Source organism: Pseudophryne corroboree, chromosome 2 (assembly GCF_028390025.1).
Source record: "Pseudophryne corroboree isolate aPseCor3 chromosome 2, aPseCor3.hap2, whole genome shotgun sequence".
NCBI lineage: Eukaryota > Metazoa > Chordata > Amphibia > Anura > Myobatrachidae > Pseudophryne > Pseudophryne corroboree.
This window is the reverse complement of record NC_086445.1, coordinates 443357648-443381996: the sequence shown is the minus strand read 5'-3', so window position 1 is coordinate 443381996 and position 24349 is coordinate 443357648.

Sequence of the window (24349 nt, the reverse complement as noted above, 5' to 3'; positions counted from 1 at the left end):
GCAGGCGTGTCAGGCTAAAACGCGGGAGTCTCTGGAGAAACGGGGGAGTGGCTGGTCGAACGCAGGGCGTGTTTGTGACGTCAAACCAGGAACGAAACGGCCTGAGCTGATTGCAATCTGTGAGTAAGTCTGGAGCTACTCAGAAACTGCTAAGAATTTTCTAATCGCAATTCTGCAAATCTTTCGTTCGCTATTCTCCTAAGCTAAGATACACTCCCAGAGGGCGGCGGCCTAGCGTGTGCAATGCTGCTAAAATCTGCTAGCGAGCAAACAACTCGGAATAACCCCCATAATAATGCTCACACAGTATCAGTGTTGCTTATACCCATAATAACTGCCCACAGTAGCAGTGCCGTTTATTCCACATACAACTGACGGAAACGCAGTTCCGCCCCGTTCCAACCCACTTTAACCCCTAACAAAAATAAGGTAATAGGAATACCTAGGGAGCACAATAACACATTTATTAAAAATGAATATTACATAGACGTTATGCACACATAATAACAATATATCATTAAAAATATATTAAATGAACAATTGAACAAGACTTCTTTTATCTTCAAATGATTAAGGTTACCCAATAAGGGTTTATGGACAGAAATTCCTTAATCGATGGTATCCAATCCAAAAAAGTGCCATATAGAATTTTAGTTTCAATTTGTATTCCGTTAAAGTTAGTTGTGCTTATTTATTCAAGCAATGTCAGCCTCTAGAGGAAGGGCGTCTGACTGTATGGTTCAAAGATGTTAAAGTTATCCCCACAGCCAGGGTCGGTGCAAGGTCTCTATGCACCCTAGGCAAAGCTTCAACCCGGTGCCCCCTAACCTGCAACCCCCCTGCAGGAGGTGCATCAGGGTTATGAGGAGCAGCCGTGAAGGTGCCCCTCTGGAGCCATAGTTACATCCGCATCCTATGTGCCTTCACATGGCTTGATGTTACTCATGTCGTCACAGAGGAAGCACTGAGACACTGTGGTACAGCCTGATAGTGGTAGCTGCACTTGATTAGACCCGCAGCAGCAGCCAGCGCAGTGTAAAAGGAGGAGGCCGCATACAGAGACATCCTTCAGTTTTTTGCTAGATGAATTCAGTGGCGCCCCACAAGAGCTGGCGCCCCTAGGCAACTGCCTAAAGCTGCCTAATGGTAGAGCCGGCCCTGCCCACAGCATCGTGGGTAGAGTACTTTGGCAGCATTGTGAGTTTGTGCAACTGCTAGCCTTCTCCATTCCCAATGTTGGTTAACGGCATCTTGGATATACAGTAACTGTGTACAGTAACTACAAACATCAAAGGCGGAGCAAAGCGCTGGGACGTTTACATACAGACCCCCCGGCGACCTCCTTTTGTCAGCTTAAAAGTTATTCCGTTACATCATTGCTGTGGGGATAAGTTTAACACCTAGGAGGTGGAGCATAGCGCCGTGCTCTTTTTTTGGTAAATGTATGATCTGGCAATATGGGGGAGGAGCGGTATCAGCGCACATTATGTGCGCTATACCACTTCTCCCCCATGTATGATGGCTGCGGTGCGGCTATCTAAGAGATAGCAGGCCGATATGCGCGGGCAATGTATGAATGGTCAGCATTGCTGACCATTACGACACTTGCAGTTGTCGATTTCGACAGCTGCATGGTGGCGATGCCCATACACTACAGCAGTATTTTAATAAATTTGTTATGACACTCCCTATTCCTATTGCCTTTTTTTGTTGTTACTTATTCTTGGCATCACAGTACTGCCAATTTGGGAGCAGCATTACATGAGAATTATGCATACAATAATATAGCGATTGGCCAAACAGTTTTGGTGGCTTGATAAGCGCTAGGGATTTATTTGTTGTTTCACTTTTATACCTGCCTACCACCACATACACACACACACAGTACACACTACAAACACATGAAGTACACACACGCACCACCACATATATATACACACACACACACACACACACACACACACACACACACACACACACACACACACACACACACACTCTACACACAATACACACTACCACATATATACATGCACGGTACACACACACACACACACACACCACTGCCACATATACACATAAACACTACACACACCACTGCTACATATACACACACAGGGCCGTTTCTAGCCAATTTGGCTCCCAGTGCGAGATTTCAAAATGGGACCACCCCCCCATTGCTATAAAAAAAAATGGGACCCCCCTCATAGCTGTAAAAAGAAAAAGAATGCGCGTGCCGAAGGCGCGCGCGCTCCGACAAGGGGGCGTGGGCTGCTTAAAATGGGTGTGGTCTTAGTAAAGTGGGTGTGGTCTCATCTGATATCATCACGGCCACCACAGGAAAAAAAAAATGACAATCAAAAGTCCTCATTTTACACATTACAGCAGGCACGTGTACCCATTTTACACAGTATGGCAGGCATGTGTCTCCATTCTACACAGTGCGGCAGGCAGGTGTCCCCGTTTTACACAGTACGGCAGGCAGGTGTCCCCATTTTACACAGTATGGCAGGCAGGTGTCCCCATTCTACACAGTGCGGCAAGCAGGTGTCCCCGTTTTACACAGTACGGCAGGCAGGTGTCCCCATTTTACACAGTACGGCAGGCAGGTGTCCCCATTTTAAACAGTGCGGCAGGCAAGTGTCCTGATTTTACACAGTACGGCAGGCAGGTGTCCCCATTTTACACAGTACGGCAGGCAGGTGTCCCCATTTTACACAGTACGGCAGGCAGGTGTCCCCATTTTACACAGTGCGGCAGGCAAGTGTCCCCATTTTACACAGTACGGCAGGCAGGTGTCCCCATTTTACACAGTGCGGCAGGCAGGTGTCCCCATTTTACACAGCACAGCAGGCAGGTGTCCCCATTTTACACAGTGCGGCAGGCAGGTGTCCTCATTTTACACATTACAGCAGGCAGGTGTCCCCATTTTAAAAAGTGCGGTAGGCAGGTGTCCCCATTTTACACAGTGCGGCAGGCAGGTGTCCCCATTTTACACAGCATGGCAGGCAGGTGTCCCCATTTTACACAGTGCGGCAGGCAGGTGTCCTCATTTAACACAGCGTGGCAGGCAGGTGTCTACATTTTACACAGCGCGGCAGGCAGGTGTCCCCATTTTACACAGCGTGGCAGGCAGGTGTCCCCATTTTACACAGTGCTGCAGGCAGGTGTCCCCATTTTACACAGCGCGGCAGGCAGGTGTCCCCATTTTACACAGTACGGCAGGCAGGTGTCCCCATTTTAACCAGTGCGGCAGGCAGGTGTCAAGTGGGGGGGGGGGGGGGAAAGAAGGGAGAGGGTGGGGGGGAGAGAGAGAGAGATTACTTACATAGAAGATCTTCCCGCTCTTCGGGTCGGGCTGCCTCACCTCCCTCGCGCCGGCCGCCTCCTCCTTCCACTGGCTTGTCTGCCCCTCCTCCCTCTTGAGTACTCCTGCTCAGGGGGCGGGGTTTCGCGGAATAACGCGATTGCGTCGTGATGTCACGATGCAAACGCGTCATTCCGTGAAACCCCGCCCCCTGAGCAGGAGTGCTCGTGAAGAGGGGTGCACGGCTCGCCCGCCGCTAGAAACGGCACTGTACACACACATACAGTACACACTACACAGACATACAGTACACACAAACACTACAAGCACACATACAGTACACACAATCACATATACATACACACACAGTACACACACCATACTTGCCTACCCTCCCTCATTCTGCAAGAGACTCCCTGAAATAGCAGCAATCTCCCTTACTCCCTGAATAGTCCAGCAATTTCCCTGATTGCACCTTATCCCTATTATGCAGCTGTTACGTTCCTAGGGGGGGGGGGGAAATAAATCACAGATACATACATTCAAATGGGCTCATTAGTGTCATGTCCCTGCATTGGTTATGAGGCACAATGATCCTTATGGCTACATGCATTTTAAATAAAGTTTCTCGTGGCCACTTACAGTATATGGAACCCAGATGTATTAACCTGGAGAAGGCATAAGGAAGTGATAAACCAGTGATATGTGCAAGGAGATAACACACCAGCCAATCAGCTCCAATATGTAAATCAACAGTTAGGAGCTGATTGGCTGGTGCGTGTATCACCTTGGATTTATCACTGGTTTATCACTTCCTTATGCCATCTCCAGGTTAATACATCTGCCCCAATGGGCCTACTTCAGACCTGATCGCTCGCTAGGGTTTTTTTTGCACTGCTGCGAACAGACAGTCGCCGCCTATAGGGGAGTGCATTTTTGCTTTGCAAGTGTGCGAATGCATGTGTAGCAGAGCTGTACGAACAGATCTTGTGCAGTCTCTGCGCAGCCCAGGACTTACTCAGCAGCTGCGATCACTTCAGCCTGTCCGCGACCGGAATTGACGTCAGGAACCCTCCCTGCAAACGCTTGGACACGCCTGTGTTTTTCCAACCACTCCCAGAAACCGGTCAGTTGCCACCCACAAACAGCTTCTTCCTGTCAATCTCCTTGCAATCGCCCGTGCAAATGGATTCTTCGCACAAACCCATCGCTGAGCGGCGTGCAACACTCCTGTGCATTGCGGTGCATACGCATGCGCAGTTCTGACCTGATCGCAGCGCTGGAAAAAACACTAGCAAACGATCAGGTCTGAATTACCCCCAATACACGAACACATTCTGCAAAATGTAAGTGTCTTTTCTTCAACAAGTAGATCTTACTAACTCTGGGGCTCATTTACATTTGGATGTAAAGCATGTTTATGACATGCCTCTCAGATGTAGCAGTACACGTCCGCGCTGGTAGGTGGTACTTTCACATCTCCCTGAAATGCTTTTTCAAAAGTAGGCAAGTATGCCACACACCACTACATGCACACAAACACTACACACACAGTACACAAACCAATCGATGCTACTCATCCAGAAGCCATTATACAACTTACAATTACCAGGCTTCATGCAGCAACAGCAGCTCCTCATGTAGTCTGGGGGGGCGGAGCTTGTGAGTGACAGGCTCAGTCAGGACCCTGGAGCATACTTACCTACCTTTGAAAAAGCATTTCAGGGAGATTGTGAAAGTAACCCATATCAGCGCGGGCGCGAACTGCTACATCTGAGAGGCCTGTCATGAAAATAGCTTACATCCAAATGTAAATGAGCCCCAAAGTTAGTAAGATCTACTTGTTGAAGAAAAGACACTGATATTTTTCAGGATTTTTTTGTGTATTGTGTTTTACAAGAGGTTCCATATACTGTAAGTGGCCACAAGAAACATTTACAAAGCATGTAGCCATAGGGATCATTGTGCCTTATAACCAATACAGGGAAATGGCACTGATGATCCCATTTGAATGTATGTATCTCTGATTTCTCTTTTTTTCAGGGAGATTGAGGGACTATTCAGGGAGTGAGGGAGATTGCTACTACTTCAGGGAGTCTCCTGCAGAATGAGGGAGGGTAGGCAACTATGCCCTGGAGAAGGAGAGGCTGGAGGGGAGGGGCGGCTACCACACTGCCTGCACCGTTCTGTGACTCATCTTGGTGAGAGTGCTAGAGTCGCGAAGACGGGGCATGGGAGAGAGGACAGTTGCTGGCAGTCTGTGACAGGAAAAAATGTTTTTCCTGTCAATGCTGTCAGTCTCATGTGGGCCTATTTGCAATGGGAGGCCTGGAGCTGCAGCTCCATCTGCCCCACTGTTAATCCGGCCCTGAATAGATTCCTGGTGTCTATAGCAGGGGTTCTCAAACTCGGTCCTCAGGACCCCACACAGTGCATGTTTTGCAGGTAACCCAGCAGGTGCACAGGTGTATTAATTACTCACTGACACGTTTTAAAAGGTCCACAGGTGAAGCTCATTATTTCAATTGTGATTCTGTGAGGAGACCTGCAAAACATGCACTGTGTGGGGTCCTGAGGACCGAGTTTGAGAACCTGTGGTCTATAGTATCCAGATCATAAACTTTAGGTTTATAAGAGTGCTCCCATCCAAGAGAATCCTGTGCCGTGCTTTCGCAGTTTCCCTTTGTTCCTACAGTGCTTTGCTAAAGTATTCACTCCCCTTTTCATTTTTCATGTTTTGTTGCCTCACAACCTGGAATTAAAATGGATTGTTTGAAGGTTTGCATCATGTCATTCACAGAACATGCCTACAACTTTGAAGATGTATTTTTTTTTTAATTGTGAAGCAAACAACAAACAGAACAAAATAACAGAAAACTTCAGCGTGCATTACTAATCACCCCCCTAAAGTCAGTACTTTGTAGAGCCACCTTTTGCGGCAATTGCAGCTGCAAGTCTCTTTGGATAAGTCTCTATGAGCTTGCCACATTTGCCACTGGGATTTTTGCCCATTCCTCAAGGCAAAACTGCTCCAGCTCCTTAATGTTGGATGGTTTACGCTTGTGAACAGCAATCTTCAAGTCTGACCACAGATTCTTAATTGGATTGAGATCTGGGCTTTGACTAGGCCATTCCAACACATTTAAATGTTTCCCCTTAAACCACTCGAGTGTTGCTTTAGTAGTATGCTTCAGGTCATTGTCCTGCTGGAAGGTCCCAGCTTCAAAAACAGGTTTTCTCAATAATATCCCTGTATTTAGCACCATCCATCTTTCCCTCAACTCGACACAGTTTACCAGTCCCTGCTGCTGAAAAACATCCCCACAGCATGATGCAGCCACCACCATGTTTCACTGTGGGAATGGTGTTCTTGGGGTGAAGGGATGTGTTGGGTTTGGGCCAGACATAGCGTTTTCCTTGGTGGCCGAAAACGCGAAAAGTTAAATTTTAGTCTCATCTGACCAGAGCACCTTCCTCCATACATTTGGGGAGTCGTCCAAATGCCTTTTGGCAAACTCAAAATGTGCCTTCTTATTTTTAACACTAAGTAATGGCTTTTTTCTGGCCACTTTTCCATAAAGCTCAGCTCTATGGAGTGTACGGCTTATTGTGGTCACATGCGCAGATACACCAGTCTCTGCTGTGGAACTCTGCAGCTCTTTCAGGGTCACCTTTGGTCTCTGTGCTGCCTCTCTGATTAATGCCCTCCTTGCCCGGTCTGTGGGTTTTGGTGGCCGGCCCTCTCTTGGCAGGTTTGTTGTGGTACCATGTTCTTTCCATTTGACGATGATGGATTTGATGGTGCTCCGGGGGATCATCAAAGATTTGGATATTTTTTTATAACCCAACCCTGACTTCTCAACAACTTTGTTTGTAGCTGACTTGTTTGGAGAGCTCCTTGGTCTTCATTTGATGATGCCTCTTGCTTAGTGATGTTGCAGCCTCTGGGGCCTTTCAGAAAAGGTGTGTTTATACAGACAGATCATGTGACACTTAGATTGCACACAGGTGGACTTCATTTCACTAATTATGTGACTTATGAAGGTAATTGGTTGCACCAGAACTTTTAAGAACCTTCATAGCAAAGGGGGCGAATACTGTACATATGCACATGCCAATTTTCAAATTTTATTTATACAAATATTTTTTATATAAATTTTTCTCATTTCACTTCACCAACTTAGGGGTATATTCAATAAGAGTCGGATCCATTCTGACATGCATTTGTCGTAATGCATCCGACAACCCCTATTCAATAAGTGGGCTAATCCGACTGTCGGATTTGAGTCTAATCCGACTGCTGGATTTGGCCCGGCGTCCGTGCAGCTGTTGTGTGTCAGGGCTATATTGATTTTTGAAAAAGACATTCTTAAATAAACCCTAACATATACCTCACGCCAACCGGCTTCCTTCGCCCCTGCCGCCCTGTGTGATACATCCTGTGCAGCAGCAGCCACCTCGCTGAGAGCCTGGTGGCTCTCAGCGACAGGTTTGGCCCGGTCCTGACAGTGTCAATCCAACTTTTTTAAAAGTCGGATTGACATTGTTGGAAATGGGGCTAAAACCTGTCGGATTTGGTCCCCTTTCCGACAGAAGCATGTGTATCGGCGGCTATTCCGCTGATCCACATGCTTTCTGACAGCTTTCCGACTTGTCGGAAAAAAACGAGGCTGGATTGAATAGGTTTGAGCCCCTTCCAACCTATGCTAGTCGGAAACTGCCGTCTTTCCGACAAGATGACAATTTCTGACTCTAATTGAATATACCCCTCAGACTATTTTGTGCAGATCCATCACATAAAATGCAGATTAAAAAAATAATAAGTAAATTACAGGTTGTAATGTAACAAAATAGGTAAAAAGCCGAGGGAGGGGGGGGGGGGGGGGCGTAAAGGGGTGAATACTTTAGCAAGGCACTGTATTTTATATTACTCTCAGGGAGCACCACCACTCTTTCCAAGAGTAAGTATTGTACACACTTGGACTTAGTCACCAGTTGGCTATATCTATTTGTTGACCACAACATAGTTATACCATATCCAGACCTGTGCAGTTGTTATACTCCCTTTTTCTTCTTCTTTACATCCCGCCCTAAGTTGGAGTTTTAGCCAGTTCACTCCATCTGAAGAGACAAACACTATGTGCCAGATGTAATGACGTCTGAGTTCCCGGAGGTGCAGGTTCCCAGCTGAACTCGGACGTTTTTTTAACGTGGCAATCATTTACAAGGCATGGTTTTGGCATTCCTTGTATCCCATGTTTCTCTCCCACCACCTGCTGGCCTGGCTGTCTCCCTGATAACTCTGCCACCTCCCCTTCCTGTACCTTCCATGAATCTCCCAGTGTCTATACCCCTGCTTGCTCCTCCATTCTCCCTGCCTCTCACTTGTTTCTGCCATCTTCTGACCTGTAGCTCTGATTCCTGTCCCACTCCTTATCTCTCCCCACATTGTGGTATTAGGCCTGGTGATAGCAGTCACAGTACATGATGTGTCAGCCTCATGTCCGTTGACACCCGCTTGTAGGACAGCAGCTTGTGCTGGGCAGTGTAGGGTCAGACAGCTGTACCTGTCTATTGGACGTGAGAGTTACACTGAGTAGGGGGTGAGACAGGCTCCCACCCCGTGTGCCTTCCCAGCCCATGACCTCACCGCATGTAACTGGTCAGCCAGCATTGAATATTGTACACCTGTGCACCAACTAAGAGATCTGTAATACATGCACTGTTCGGGCAGAGCCGGATTAAGAGGGGGGCCCCGGGGGTAAGTACCCCGGGCCCCCCTTTTTAAAAGGGCCCCCCTCCCCGCAGTCACCACAGATCCGATCTTTGATCCGTTCTGCGGTGCTACGCTCCCGGCAGCCGGCGCGGCGGCTCTACATACAGGGCAGCTGAGATATAGCTGTCCCCACCTCCCTGGCAGCGGCGGCGGCGGCGACGCGGCCGCACATAGAGACTGTGTACTGTGTTCAGGTCCAGGAAGGACAGCTGAGCGACGGCTCAGCCGTCCAATAATCTGTGCAGCAGCAGCCTGTGGCTCAGCCATTGGCTGGGCGCACAGGCTGCAGGGAACAGGGAGGACAGTGCGTGCACAGCCTTCCTGTGCCCAGCCAGCAACCCTTTACATTAGTCCTACCAGTATCAGAGCAATAGTTGTTTATGTGTATATATATATATATATATATATAGAAATCAAACAGATGTCTGGCACTCACGTTTGGTGAAATCAACGGGTCCTGGTGCCTAACCTCTCCGGAAGAGCATGTAGGAAAACGTATGGTGGCACTCAGGAAGAAAGACAACACAGACAACGCTGGTGCAGTCAACGTTTCAGGGATAGCTCCCTTTTATCAAGACACGACCAGCCAACTGTGATACATAAAATATATATACATACCGGCAACCAGCTCCTCTCCAATCGCGTGGCTCAAGCCGCCTCCCCCAGACGCCGGGCAAAAACGTCATCTGCACTGGCCGGCGCCGAGAATCAACGTCGGGCAGGCAGGGGGTGCGGTCTGGTCCACACGTCAGAGCGTTGCTAGGCAACCATAAACTACAGACAGTGAGAACGAACAAGTACAAAAATATATATAATACAGACCCGAAAACCAATAAAAAACATAGAAAACACCTGAACAAAAGTTGTTGCATACCCAGTAACACGTTAGTGTAGCAGAGGTCTAAAATAATGATATTAAACGATATTAGACGGAATCATGATCCTAATGCAATGGCTATGTAAAACAGATAAGCAATGTCATTGCTTCCAGAATGGAACAATGTTCTAAGCAACATGATAACCATACACTGGATGGACGAGCTGAAAATGCTATATCCACCAGAATACAGTTAACGGTGCAGCACCATGCAAACAATGAATAAAGAAAAGGATCTATACATGATATATATCAACAAAAATTAACTACAAAAACCTGCATGCATATATGCTGGCATACTGAATATAGAGGAATTATAACAAATGTAGTGAAAAACTCGTATACGAAAAATTAGTTTTACAGAAAACAATTAAAACTCAGTGCCTCATTCAGGCCAAGTGGATGCACCGTTTGCAGGGTGTGAATCCACCATGCCTCTTTTCTTAAAAGTACTTGACCTCTGTCACCCCCCTTGTTGTTTGCAGGAACATGGTCAATCATTTTGTAGCGGATGGACGCCAAACTATGATTACAATTTTTAAAGTGTCGCGCTACTGGGAGATCGCTACCTTTACCTTCTAAGGCAGCCCGTATACTGGACCTATGCAGTGCTATTCGCTCCTTGAACTGTCTAATGCTTTTACCGACGTAAAGCAGCCCACAAGGGCACTTAATGTAGTACACAATGTATTTGCTGCTGCAGGTCAGAATGTGTTTAATGTTAAACAATTTACCAGACCTGGGATGGTTAAAGGTACTGCCCGCTTCCAGACAGCTGCAGGTAGTACATCCAGTACATCTGTAGTTGCCTGGTTGTCGAGTTAGAAAGTTAGGCAATCTATTTTGACCAAGATTAGAAATATCGTTGTGGACAACTATGTCCCTGATGTTCCGGCCCCGTCTATAAGCTGCCATGAGAGTGGTATCTTTAAAGCTAGGTAAATCTTTATCCCTAGTAATTACTGGCCATATACCCTTAGATTGGCGATTTAATGTCTTACTGGCTGTGGTATAATCTTGTGTCCAGATCATCCTGTTCTGAACATTGTCAGGATCTTTAGGAACTAAAGTATCCTGTCTCGGTGTATTAAGTGCTTTGGACATTGCCTGTTTTAAGGACTCGTGAGAATATCCTCTAGCTGTAAATTTATTTGCCATAATCATCATCTGATTTTTGGCATCCTCATCATTACTGCAAATCCTTCTAATTCTCAGAAACTGAGAAAATGGAAGACTCCATTTCATGGGTTCAGGATGATGACTGTTAGCCCTCAACAAAGTGTTGCGATCAGTGGGTTTGTAATACATGCTGGTTACTATGTTACAATTGCTGTCCACTGAGATAGCCACATCTAAATAGTGGACCGTATTGTAACTGCATTCATAGGTGAATTTGATGGCAGCATCCTTTTGATTCACATGACTCATCATGTCTTCAAAGTCCTGTTGCGTACCTGACCAGATCATCAAAATATCGTCGATGTATCGACGAAATAGGATGATGTGTTGGGAATACAACGCATTGTCAAAAAACAACTGTTTTTCTATTTCGCTCATAAATATATTCGCGAAACTGGGTGCTACACATGATCCCATGGCGCACCCAGTTCGCTGGCGAAAAATCTGTTTGTCAAACAGAAAATAATTTCTGTCTAAAGTCAATGAAAGTAGTTGAACAAAAAACTTAATATCAGGACCTGAATAATCATTGTTAGATTCTAAAAAGGTTTGCATCACAGCTAAACCCCTGTCATGGGGGATGCTGGTGTATAAATTGACTACGTCAATGGTACAAAGCAAATACTGATCTGGAAGAGGAGAAATGGATTGCAATGTTCTAATGAGAGAAGTGGTGTCCATCAGGCATAATGGTAGACTCAATATCAAAGGCTGTAAATAAAAGTCAAGATAACGGGATAAATTATAATATAATGAGTCTCTGGCAGCAATGATAGGACGCCCCGGTGGATTAACTGTGTCCTTATGAAGTTTAGGAATCGTGTAGAACGTCGGAATCTTGGGCCAAGTCTCAGTCAAGGCATCTTTAATAGCTGCTGTGATGATGTTGGCAGACACTGCTGTTGATAAAATTGAGTCCAGTTCAATTTGATATTGTGTTGTGGGATCCTTCTGCAAAATTTCATACACAGTTGTATCGTTTAATTGACGATAAGCTTCTTTTCTATAGCTGGTTAGGTCTTGGACCACGATACCGCCCCCCTTGTCTGCCGGGCGGATCGTGATGTCATCATATTTTCCAAGGTTACTGAGTGCCACTTGCTCATTCCTAGAGAGGTTATATGATCCTTTATATGGATGTGAAGATGCTTCAATGATGTAGGATTCTAGGCAACTAGAGAAACTTTTAATGCTTTTATTAGATGTTGCTGGGTTAAACAAGGACTTTTTGTAAATGGGAGTTTTTTCAGACACTGAGGTATTCCCTTGAAAGAATTCTTTAAGTTTAATACGTCTGTTCAGTTTAAACAGGTCGACTTTGTTTTTGAAGACGTCTGGGGTGCTAGTAGGAACAAAGGACAACCCTTTGTTAAGCACATTAATTTCATCTGTGGTGAGCGACCTGGTGGACAGATTGAATACTATGTTTTCTTTCTTGACGCTTTTGGCGGCTTCCCTCCTGTTTTGGCCACCACGGCGGGTTCTGGCTCTTTTGTTCGCTCGTTTTTTGAGCGTGTGTTGACTCCAGGATTGGATTTCTTTGAAGTGGATGCCGTAGCACATTCTGTGTCACTTGATGAAATCGCTGTGCTGGATTGATCAGTCTCAAGAGGGAACTTTCTAGGCGGTCGACGCTGTCTAGAATTTCTTTGTGTCCTCGGACCTTTGTTAAACACCCAGTTGTAGACCTGATTTAATTCGTAATCACGGTTCACCGTAATACGTTTGGCTTTTTTAAAGATGTGGCTATCTCAGTGGACAGCAATTGTAACATAGTAACCAGCATGTATTACAAACCCACTGATCGCAACACTTTGTTGAGGGCTAACAGTCATCATCCTGAACCCATGAAATGGAGTCTTCCATTTTCTCAGTTTCTGAGAATTAGAAGGATTTGCAGTAATGATGAGGATGCCAAAAATCAGATGATGATTATGGCAAATAAATTTACAGCTAGAGGATATTCTCACGAGTCCTTAAAACAGGCAATGTCCAAAGCACTTAATACACCGAGACAGGATACTTTAGTTCCTAAAGATCCTGACAATGTTCAGAACAGGATGATCTGGACACAAGATTATACCACAGCCAGTAAGACATTAAATCGCCAATCTAAGGGTATATGGCCAGTAATTACTAGGGATAAAGATTTACCTAGCTTTAAAGATACCACTCTCATGGCAGCTTATAGACGGGGCCGGAACATCAGGGACATAGTTGTCCACAACGATATTTCTAATCTTGGTCAAAATAGATTGCCTAACTTTCTAACTCGACAACCAGGCAACTACAGATGTACTGGATGTACTACCTGCAGCTGTCTGGAAGCGGGCAGTACCTTTAACCATCCCAGGTCTGGTAAATTGTTTAACATTAAACACATTCTGACCTGCAGCAGCAAATACATTGTGTACTACATTAAGTGCCCTTGTGGGCTGCTTTACGTCGGTAAAAGCATTAGACAGTTCAAGGAGCGAATAGCACTGCATAGGTCCAGTATACGGGCTGCCTTAGAAGGTAAAGGTAGCGATCTCCTAGTAGCGCGACACTTTAAAAATTGTAATCATAGTTTGGCGTCCATCCGCTACAAAATGATTGACCATGTTCCTGCAAACAACAAGGGGGGTGACAGAGGTCAAGTACTTTTAAGAAAAGAGGCATGATGGATTCACACCCTGCAAACGGTGCATCCACTTGGCCTGAATGAGGCACTGAGTTTTAATTGTTTTCTGTAAAACTAATTTTTCGTATACGAGTTTTTCACTACATTTGTTATAATTCCTCTATATTCAGTATGCCAGCATATATGCATGCAGGTTTTTGTAGTTCATTTTTGTTGATATATATCATGTATAGATCCTTTTCTTTATTCATTGTTTGCATGGTGCTGCACCGTTAACTGTATTCTGGTGGATATAGCATTTTCAGCTCGTCCATCCAGTGTATGGTTATCATGTTGCTTAGAACATTGTTCCATTCTGGAAGCAATGACATTGCTTATCTGTTTTACATAGCCATTGCATTAGGATCATGATTCCGTCTAATATCGTTTAATATCATTATTTTAGACCTCTGCTACACTAACGTGTTACTGGGTATGCAACAACTTTTGTTCAGGTGTTTTCTATGTCTTTTATTGGTTTTCGGGTCTGTATTATATATATTTTTGTACTTGTTCGTTCTCACTGTCTGTAGTTTATGGTTGCCTAGCAACGCTCTGACGTGTGGACCAGACCGCACCCCCTGCCTGCCCGACGTTGATTCTCGGCGCCGGCCAGTGCAGATGACGTTTTTGCCCGGCGTCTGGGGGAGGCGGCTTGAGCCACGCGATTGGAGAGGAGCTGGTTGCCGGTATGTATATATATTTTATGTATCACAGTTGGCTGGTCGTGTCTTGATAAAAGGGAGCTATCCCTGAAACGTTGACTGCACCAGCGTTGTCTGTGTTGTCTTTCTTCCTGAGTGCCACCATACGTTTTCCTATATATATATATATATAGAACAAAATGACCCGGCACTCTATAGTCCTTGAATAAATAACTCACTGCTCACGGTGCCTTCCCTCTCTGCTTTTAAGCCAGTAATACACTCGATCGGAACGGGCGGCACTCGGAGACTTGGATTCAGTGGGCCAGATGTACTAAGCCTGAAAAGTGATAAATATCACAGTGATAAAGTACCAGCCAATCGGCTCCTAACTGTCATTTTTCAAACACAGCCTGTGACATGGCAGTTAGGAGCTGATTGGCTGGTGCTTTATCACAGTGATATTTATCACTTTTCAGGCTTAGTACATCTCCCCCAGTGTAACAAGTGTAGTGACTTTATTGTCAACATCAAATCTACGTTTCGGGGTCGCAGCCCCGTCGTCAGGATAATTGACAATACAAACAAATGGTGCTTAAATACCTTAATGTGGAGTATCACCTCCCGCCAGTCCAGACGCCGCTGCCCGGTTTCCGGCCGCATCTCCCCGGTCCCTCCGGATATGACGCTGCGCCGGTCCGCCCAGCTCGCGTGCTGTTACTGTGGACAAGGTTACCATGGTTACATATAAACAATAAGTGTACAAGAAGAGGAAGCGCAGCATCCAAATCACAGTGAGATATAAAACAATGATTACGGTAGCCTGTTCAAATAAAGTGCATCGTGCAAAAAATAAACAATACTTCATACAATAAACGTGCTAAACAGCAAACGTGCTGGTTACAGAATGTTATACATTAAAATTGTGTTAAAAAGTCAGAAAAATAAAAAATAATAATAAGTAAATAGACAAAACATATAGCCACTTCACTCATATTAGATCACAAGCTATGTATTATCAATGCTGATATCAATAACCCCATAGGGAAACCTCTATTGATATATGGCTAGTTAGATTTAATTTATGATTACATATAAAGTATTAAATATTAATAATAATTATTGGATATTAAGCATTAGACATATGAGTTGCTACACATTATATCTGAGTTATCTCATACGATAACTCTACTGGTGACCATAATTGTCTCAGACTCGCTAATGCATTAAGGAACATCTTATAGAAAACACCGCAGATATAGGGACTCATTAAGCCCCTTCGGGTGGATGGTATTTAATTTATAGATCCATCTGGATTCCAATTGCAGTAATCTTTTAGATCTATCTCCACCCCGTAGGGACTTAGGGGCATGATCAATGATCTTATACCTAAGAGTAGCCATGCTGTGTTTAGCCCTAGCAAAACGCCTAGCTACTGGTTGTTCACTATCGCCTTTTTTAATAGCTTCTCGTATGGCATACCTGTGCTGTGCCATACGAGTTTTAAAGGCACAATCCGGTATTTAAGCACCATTTGTTTGTATTGTCAATTATCCTGACGACGGGGCTGCGACCCCGAAACATAGATTTGATGTTGACAATAAAGTCACTACACTTGTTACACTGAATCCAAGTCTCCGAGTGCCGCCCGTTCCGATCGAGTGTATTACTGGCTGAAAAGCAGAGAGGGAAGGCACAGTGAGCAGTGAGTTATTTATTCAAGGACTATAGAGTGCCGGGTCATTTTGTTCTATATATTGTCAATTGGATCCCTGCACAGGATTCCTTTTTTTGGACCAAGGCACCTTGATATCCTTTTTCTTGTTATCAGGAGACTTCACACCCGCACTATACTGCACTTTAAGGAAGCACCACTTTGCACAGCACTCAGCACTTTGCTGCACAGGCAAACGTTTTGCACACTTCCCATATACAGATGGCAGCTACGGATACAAGGGATAATGATGGTGCTACACACTTCCTACAATGTGACAATTCAGACACGCTTAGCTTCTCAGAAGCAGAAGCGGATAATATTCTGTTTAAAACCTCTGCATTTGATTCTACGGCTGGCTCCACAAATGAAGACCTCTACAGAGAATTGATGAAATTACGCAAACGTGAGATTGATTATCAGTACCACGGAATGACCCTATCGGACTATTTCAGGGCTAAACAAATCCCGCGAGGATTTCGCATTCATAATATGCCCACTATAGGCAGATACGATGTGACATTCTGAAGGAAATGGATCTCTGTGCTGAACAAGTGCTCCATGGATCTCCTGTTGCTTGTCATTGAGGAGTCAGCACGAGAAATGAATAGTACTAAACAGAAGATCGAGACATTTACTACAGTACACGGCATTTCAACAGCCTTGCCCCCTGAATGGCTGAGCAAGTTGGAGACAGAACTTGAACAGTATAAAATCAATTTAATTAAATTTAAGAAGCAGAAACTCACACGGGTGCAACAGGACTATGCGCAACATAGAGTCTATTCCTGGTTATATAATAGCACCGTGAGTCAAGCCCCGGGGCGGCCGCACTACACCAAGCGTCGTGAACAACGCCCCACTTACTCAAGTACCTCAGCAAGTGAAGTGGAGGAGGTCACCCAAGGACACACTCAACAAACAGCGGATGTCCCTTTAGGGGTACGAACTAGGGCGGTGGTCGCAGGAAGAGGCCCACGCTCACGAGGAGAGGGGGACAGACGCGGAGGAAGGAGAGGGCCCAGAGCAAATTCCAAACCGCCGAGGAGGGGACGCAATTAATATTCAACCTCTCAGCCAAAGACCTGTCTCCGATTGAGCGCAAAGTGTTAAGCAAAGGGTTGGGATACGTACCAACCAATTCGCTTAATCCAATGCAATGGAAGATAGAGACATTCAAATTAACACGTTCTCTTAAATTAAAAGAACATTTTCATAAGACACCATCTGAACAAGGGGTCTCATTTGTATCTGACATCCCGGCACAGGTGAGTAGACTCAGCAAATCAACATTCGAGCCCAATTCAGTGAACCCTTCGATTAAGACGTTCCACAGACTGATGGACTCACTGGATAAAGAAACATGTGAGAAGCCCTGCCCCAATATGTCTAAAGAGGAGTTTACAGCCCTTAAGTCCCTGGGTAAAAGGAGGGATATTATTATCAGGAACGCTGATAAAGGGGGAGGCATAGTGGTACTAGATATAGTTGATTATAAAAAGGAATGTGAAAGATTGTTATCAGATCAGAATACCTATAGTTGCCTGCGGTCAGACCCTACTGTTGTATTTAAACGTGAGCTTGATTCATTGTTATCCAGGGCTGTCAGTAATGGCATCATTTCCTTATCATTATCCAAAACACTATCCAGAGAACATCCAATAGTACCCATTTTTTACAGTATCCCCAAATTACACAAGGATCCGCTTAATCCCCCAGGCAGGCCTATCATATCGGCAAGGGGATCTCTCTGTGAACCTTTGGCAGTCCTATGTGATACGTTTTTACAACCGTGTATTCAGCAAACTAGTACACATCTCAAAGACACCTCAATGCTTCTGAGGAAGCTAGAGACATTGGGGGTACTTCCCCCGCATACTATCTTGGCATCAATAGATGTAACTAGTTTGTATACCTGTATACCACACGCATCAGGACTGGCAGCAGTCAGGCGGTTGATCACTAACAATCCGCTATACAAAGGCCCCCAAATTGAATTTTTTCTGGAGTTATTGGAATATACACTTACTCACAATTTCTTTCTTTATGACAAAAAATACTATATACAGCGCACAGGATGCTCTATGGGGTCAGCAGTGGCCCCAGCGTTTGCAAATGCTTTTATGTGGGAGGTAGAGAAAGATCTATTTCTTCAAGATAATCAGATAACTTGCCATTTAGGCTTATATCTTAGATACATAGATGATGTCCTTATTTTTTGGACAGGGACGCAGGCACATCTTCAAAACATTCTAGAAGCACACAATCAATCTGCCAGCCCAGTAAAATTTACAGCCAACATTGACACTAGTACCATTAATTTTCTAGATGTCAAAATTTCCTTGCAAGCGGGAATAATTAGTACATCGTTATACGTTAAGCCAACAGATAGAAACAATCTGCTTAAATATGACAGTTTCCACCCCAGATCAACCATTGCAAGTCTTCCATACTCACAATACTTAAGAGTATGTCGTATAAACAGTGATCAGGGAGTTAGGGACGAAGAATTGACTAAGATGACTAAAAAGTTTCTTGATCGGGGCTATCCGATGTCCGATCTGCAAAGAGCCAGATCTAAAGCTCTTTCCTATACACGTGAACAATTGCTCAGACCTAGTAGTATTAATAAAAAAACGATGGATGGCAGGCTCCCATGGGTCACTCAATTTAACTCAAGTAGTAAACATCTAACTAGGAGAGTGAGACAGCTCTGGCCCATTGTAGCCTCAGACAAAGATCTAGGTGATGTGTACAACTCTAAACTGTTGGTTAGTCATACTAGAAACAAAAGCATCAGAGATTATGTAGTCAAGACCGACATCTCTGAGTTTGAGAAGCCCAAAACACATTTTTTGAGTAAGAAGCAGGGATGCTACCGCTGTAGTGGGTGCACTACATGTAGCTACCTAACACAGGGCGACAACTTCAGACATCCACATACGGGCAAATTATTTACCATTCGATACCCTTTGTCTTGCGACTCTAAATTTGTGATTTATCTCTTGACATGCCCCTGTGGGTTGGCCTATGTAGGCAAAACGGATTGTGCCTTTAAAACTCGTATGGCACAGCATAGGTATGCCATACGAGAAGCTATTAAAAAAGGCGATAGTGAACAACCAGTAGCTAGGCATTTTGCTAGGGCTAAACACAGCATGGCTACTCTTAGGTATAAGATCATTGATCATGCCCCTAAGTCCCTACGGGGTGGAGATAGATCTAAAAGATTACTGCAATTGGAATCCAGATGGATCTATAAATTAAATACCATCCACCCGAAGGGGCTTAATGAGTCCCTATATCTGCGGTGTTTTCTATAAGATGTTCCTTAATGCATTAGCGAGTCTGAGACAATTATGGTCACCAGTAGAGTTATCGTATGAGATAACTCAGATATAATGTGTAGCAACTCATATGTCTAATGCTTAATATCCAATAATTATTATTAATATTTAATACTTTATATGTAATCATAAATTAAATCTAACTAGCCATATATCAATAGAGGTTTCCCTATGGGGTTATTGATATCAGCATTGATAATACATAGCTTGTGATCTAATATGAGTGAAGTGGCTATATGTTTTGTCTATTTACTTATTTTTTATTTTTATTTTTCTGACTTTTTAACACAATTTTAATATATAACATTCTGTAACCAGCACGTTTGCTGTTTAGCACGTTTATTGTATGAAGTATTGTTTATTTTTTGCACGATGCACTTTATTTGAACAGGCTACAGTAATCATTGTTTTATATCTCACTGTGATTTGGATGCTGCGCTTCCTCTTCTTGTACACTTATTGTTTATATGTAACCATGGTAACCTTGTCCACAGTAACAGCACGCGAGCAGGGCGGACCGGCGCAGCATCATATCCGGAGGGACCGGGGAGATGCGGCCGGAAACCGGGCAGCGGCGTCTGGACTGGCGGGAGGTGATACTCCACATTAAGGTATTTAAGCACCATTTGTTTGTATTGTCAATTATCCTGACGACGGGGCTGCGACCCCGAAACGTAGATTTGATTTTGACAATAAAGTCACTACACTTGTTACACTGAATCCAAGTCTCCGAGTGCCGCCCGTTCCGATCGAGTATATATATATATATATATATATGTACCCATGTGTGTGTATATTTATATATATCTATATATATATATATATATATATACATACACGTGTGTGTGTATATATATATATATATACACACACACACACACACACACACACACACACACACACACACACACACACACTATACATCATCTTATACACCAATGTTTCGGGGCTTCCCGTGCCGGCCCGCCGCCGCCCTCAGTCCTTCTCCACACGGCCGCCTCCTCCGCACCATGCCGGCCACAGCCTCCATATCCACCGCAACGCAGACCACAGCATCCTCAGCACCGCCGCTGCTAAATACTGTAGGTAATCTTACCCTGCTGCCTTTCTCTCTCCCTAGTCCCTACTGTATGCCCTTGCTGTCCCTCTCTCTGTCACTCTCCCTGTCCATATGTCCCTGCTGTCACTTTCCCTGTCCCTCTGTCACTCTCCCTGTCCCTATGTCCCTGCTGTCACTCTCCCTGTCCCTCTGTCACTCTCCCCCCTATGTCCCTGCTGTCGGGTGTAGTACGGTATGCCGGTGCTCGGGCTCCCAGCGACCAGCATACCGGCGCAGGGAGCCCGACCGCCGGCATAGCGACCGCTGGCATACCGACCGCTGGCATACCGACAGCAGGGCGAGCGCAAAGGAGCCCCTTGCGGGCTCGCTGCGCTCGCCATGCTGTGGGCACGGTGGCGCGCTACGCGCGCCATACTATTTTATTCTCCCTCCAGGGGGGTTGTGGACCCCCACGAGGGAGAATAGCTGTCGGTATGCCGGGTGTCGGGACTCCGGCGCCGGTATACTGTGCGCCGGGATCCTGACACTCGGCATACTGAAGACCACCCCCTGCTGTCACTCTCCCTGTCCCTCTGTCACTCTCCCTGTCCCTATATCCCTACTGTCACTCTCTCTGAATTTTGCCTCATTCCATGTGCTATAATGTGAATTTCAGCTCATACCGTGTGCTATTATGTGAATTTTGGCTCATACCGTGTGCTATAATGTGAATTTCGGCTCATACCATGTGGTATTATGTGAATTTTGGCTCATTCTGTGTGCTATAATGTGAATATCGGCTCACACTGCGTGGTATAATGTGAATTTTGGCTCATTCTGTGTGCTGTAATGTGAATTTCGGCTCATTCAGTGTGCTTTAATGTGAATTTCGGCTCATCCTGTGGGCTATAATGTGAATTTCGGCTCATTCTGTGTGTTATAATGTGAATTTCGGCTCATTCTGTGTTATAATGTGAATTTCGGGTCATCCTGTGTGCTAAAATGTGAATTTCGGCTCATCCTGTGTGCTATAATGTGAATTTCAGCTCATTCTGTGTGGTATAATGTGAATTTCGGATCATTCTGTGCGCTATAATGTGAATTTCAGCTCATTCTGTGTGGTATAATGTGAATTTCAGCTCCTACCATGTGGTATAACGTAAAAGGAGCACCAGTACTAGATAGTATAGGGGGTCCTACTATTGTGGTGAATAATGTGTAAAAAACAGGATTTTTAGCAGCCTTGCGCTTTCTAATTGCTGCTTGTTCTCTGGTAATGGAGGAAACACCCAAAACCTCCTGGTTTACACAAATTGCTCAAAAGAAAGAATACCAAGAACTAGCGCTATATATTCAAATTGTGGTGACATAATGGGGATATTGCCACGTAGTTTAAATCATTCCCTGTGTAGTCTCTCCCCTGGAAGTGCACTTACAGGTTATTTCTTTCACGTGTGTCCATAAAGGTATCTTTATCGGCACAAGGATTTCAACACTCTGGCACCAACATATACTTTCACTGATAACTGGCAGTTATGAGACTTACATTAAAATTCTGTCCCGCGTGCCCGTAAAGGTATCTTTATCCTCTTAGCGCATTTGTTCCCAGTGGAAATCCCCAATGCACATCCAACATCCAATAGACTGATCTCCGGTAAAGGATTTATTCAAATTCCAAAATTCATAAAAGATTTTCATACATAAAAGTCTGCATACAACTACAAGGACTGGATATCGGCAGCTGATGGAAAACCTTGTACATGCACGTACCGGCTGCAGACAGGTAAATGTGCACTACAGGGTCCGAATCACCGACCTCCAGGACCTTCTGAACATGGACACAGGACGGCTTCAACGCGTTTCAGGGAGTCCACTCTCCTTTTTCAAGAAGTGCCGTCCTCTTCCTCTTGTCCCGTATTTATACTCTCACTGGTGCACAGCTGTCAGTACTTATTAACAACTCCAGCAATTATCTTACACTCCATTGGAAACATTCATATTGTTTTTTTTACTTACTATCATATAAGCATTTAACTTGGCCTCTATCAATTAAACACAATATTCATAGTTAACGGCTACATATGTTCTAATAAATGAGACCTTACTATAAAGTGCTAATTACCACCTAATTTGTTCTCATTATTATTATTCTTTTGAATAATGTGTATAAGGGGTATGTGGTGTGGTAAACTACACTGAAGGCCACACACCCTTTTTAGTGGCCACGCCCCCTTTTCCGGAGGCGCGCGCATAATTGCAACCTTCATTTTTCCATACCCTCACTTCAAAATTTCCACTTCGACCACTGACTGTACATATGTAAATATATATATATATATATATATATATATATATATATATATATACACTGCTCCAAAAAATAAAGGGAACACTAAAATAACACATCCTAGATCTGAATGAATGAAATATTCTTATTAAATACTTTGTTCTTTACATAGTTGAATGTGCTGACAACAAAATCACACAAAAATGATCAATGGAAATCAAATTTATTAACCCATGGAGGTCTGGATTTGGAGTCACCCTCAAAATTAAAGTGGAAAAACACACTACAGGCTGATCCAACTTTGATGTAATGTCCTTAAAACAAGTCAAAATGAGGCTCAGTAGTGTGTGTGGCCTCCACGTTCCTGTATGACCTCCCTACAACCCACACAAGTGGCTCAGGTAGTGCAGCTCATCCAGGATGGCACATCAATGCGAGCTGTGGCAAGAAGGTTTGCTGTGTCTGTCAGCGTAGTGTCCAGAGCATGGAGGCGCTACCAGGAGACAGACCAGTACATCAGGAGACGTGGAGGAGGCCGTAGGAGGGCAACATCCCAGCAGCAGGACCGCTACCTCCGCCTTTGTGCAAGGAGGAACAGGATGAGTACTGCCAGAGCCCTGCAAAATGACCTCCAGCAAGCCACAAATGTGCATGTGTCTACTCAAACGATCATAAACAGACTCCATGAGGGTGGTATGTGGGCCCGACGCCCGCAGGTGGGGGTTGTGCTTACAGCCCAACACCGTGCAGGACATTTGGCATTTACCAGAGAACACGAAGATTGGCAAATTCGCCACTGGCACCCTGTGCTCTTCACAGATGAAAGCAGGTTCTCACTGAGCACATGTGACAGACGTGACAGAGTCTGGAGACGCCAAGGAGAACGTTCTGCTGCCTGCAACATCCTCCAGCTGTTAGGGTCTCCTGCCCTGTGCTGCCACGTCGTCATGGCAACCGGGAGACAAGTGCTAGTGGAGTAACCTGAGCGCAGCTGATACTCCGGTTCGGGTCTTTTGCTGTGCAGTGGTTATAGGCTCTGTGCACGGCAGGGGATCCGGTGCTGGTTTTTGTGCTCACAGTCTGTGAGGTCTGAGTGGGGCGTGGACAGCACCTGCTTTATAAGGCCTCTTTTCAGGGTAAGCAGATGCTGCTGAATCTTTGTTGGTTAGTCAGTTCATGAACGTTAGCCAGTACTGTGTAGCTTTGTATTTGTTTGTTGCTTACTGCAAATAGGCCTGGGAATTTGGTATTACACTCTGCCAATCCAGACCTAGCAGTAAGACTGGAGTCAGTCGTTTAGCTTGCTGGGGTTCTGTTACTACTCTGTGAACTTAGCAAGTTTGCGGCTGTATTCTAAGACTTGCCTGTCTAATCCTGTCTCACTGTGCTAGGTGTCAGGGGTCAGTTTAGTGGCAGTAAGCTAAAACCTGTGCACTGCAAGTGAGAATTTGGATTGTGGAGATTCTCCTTGTGTCTATCATTCCATCTCTGACCAAGGAGTTTACTGCCACACCCGA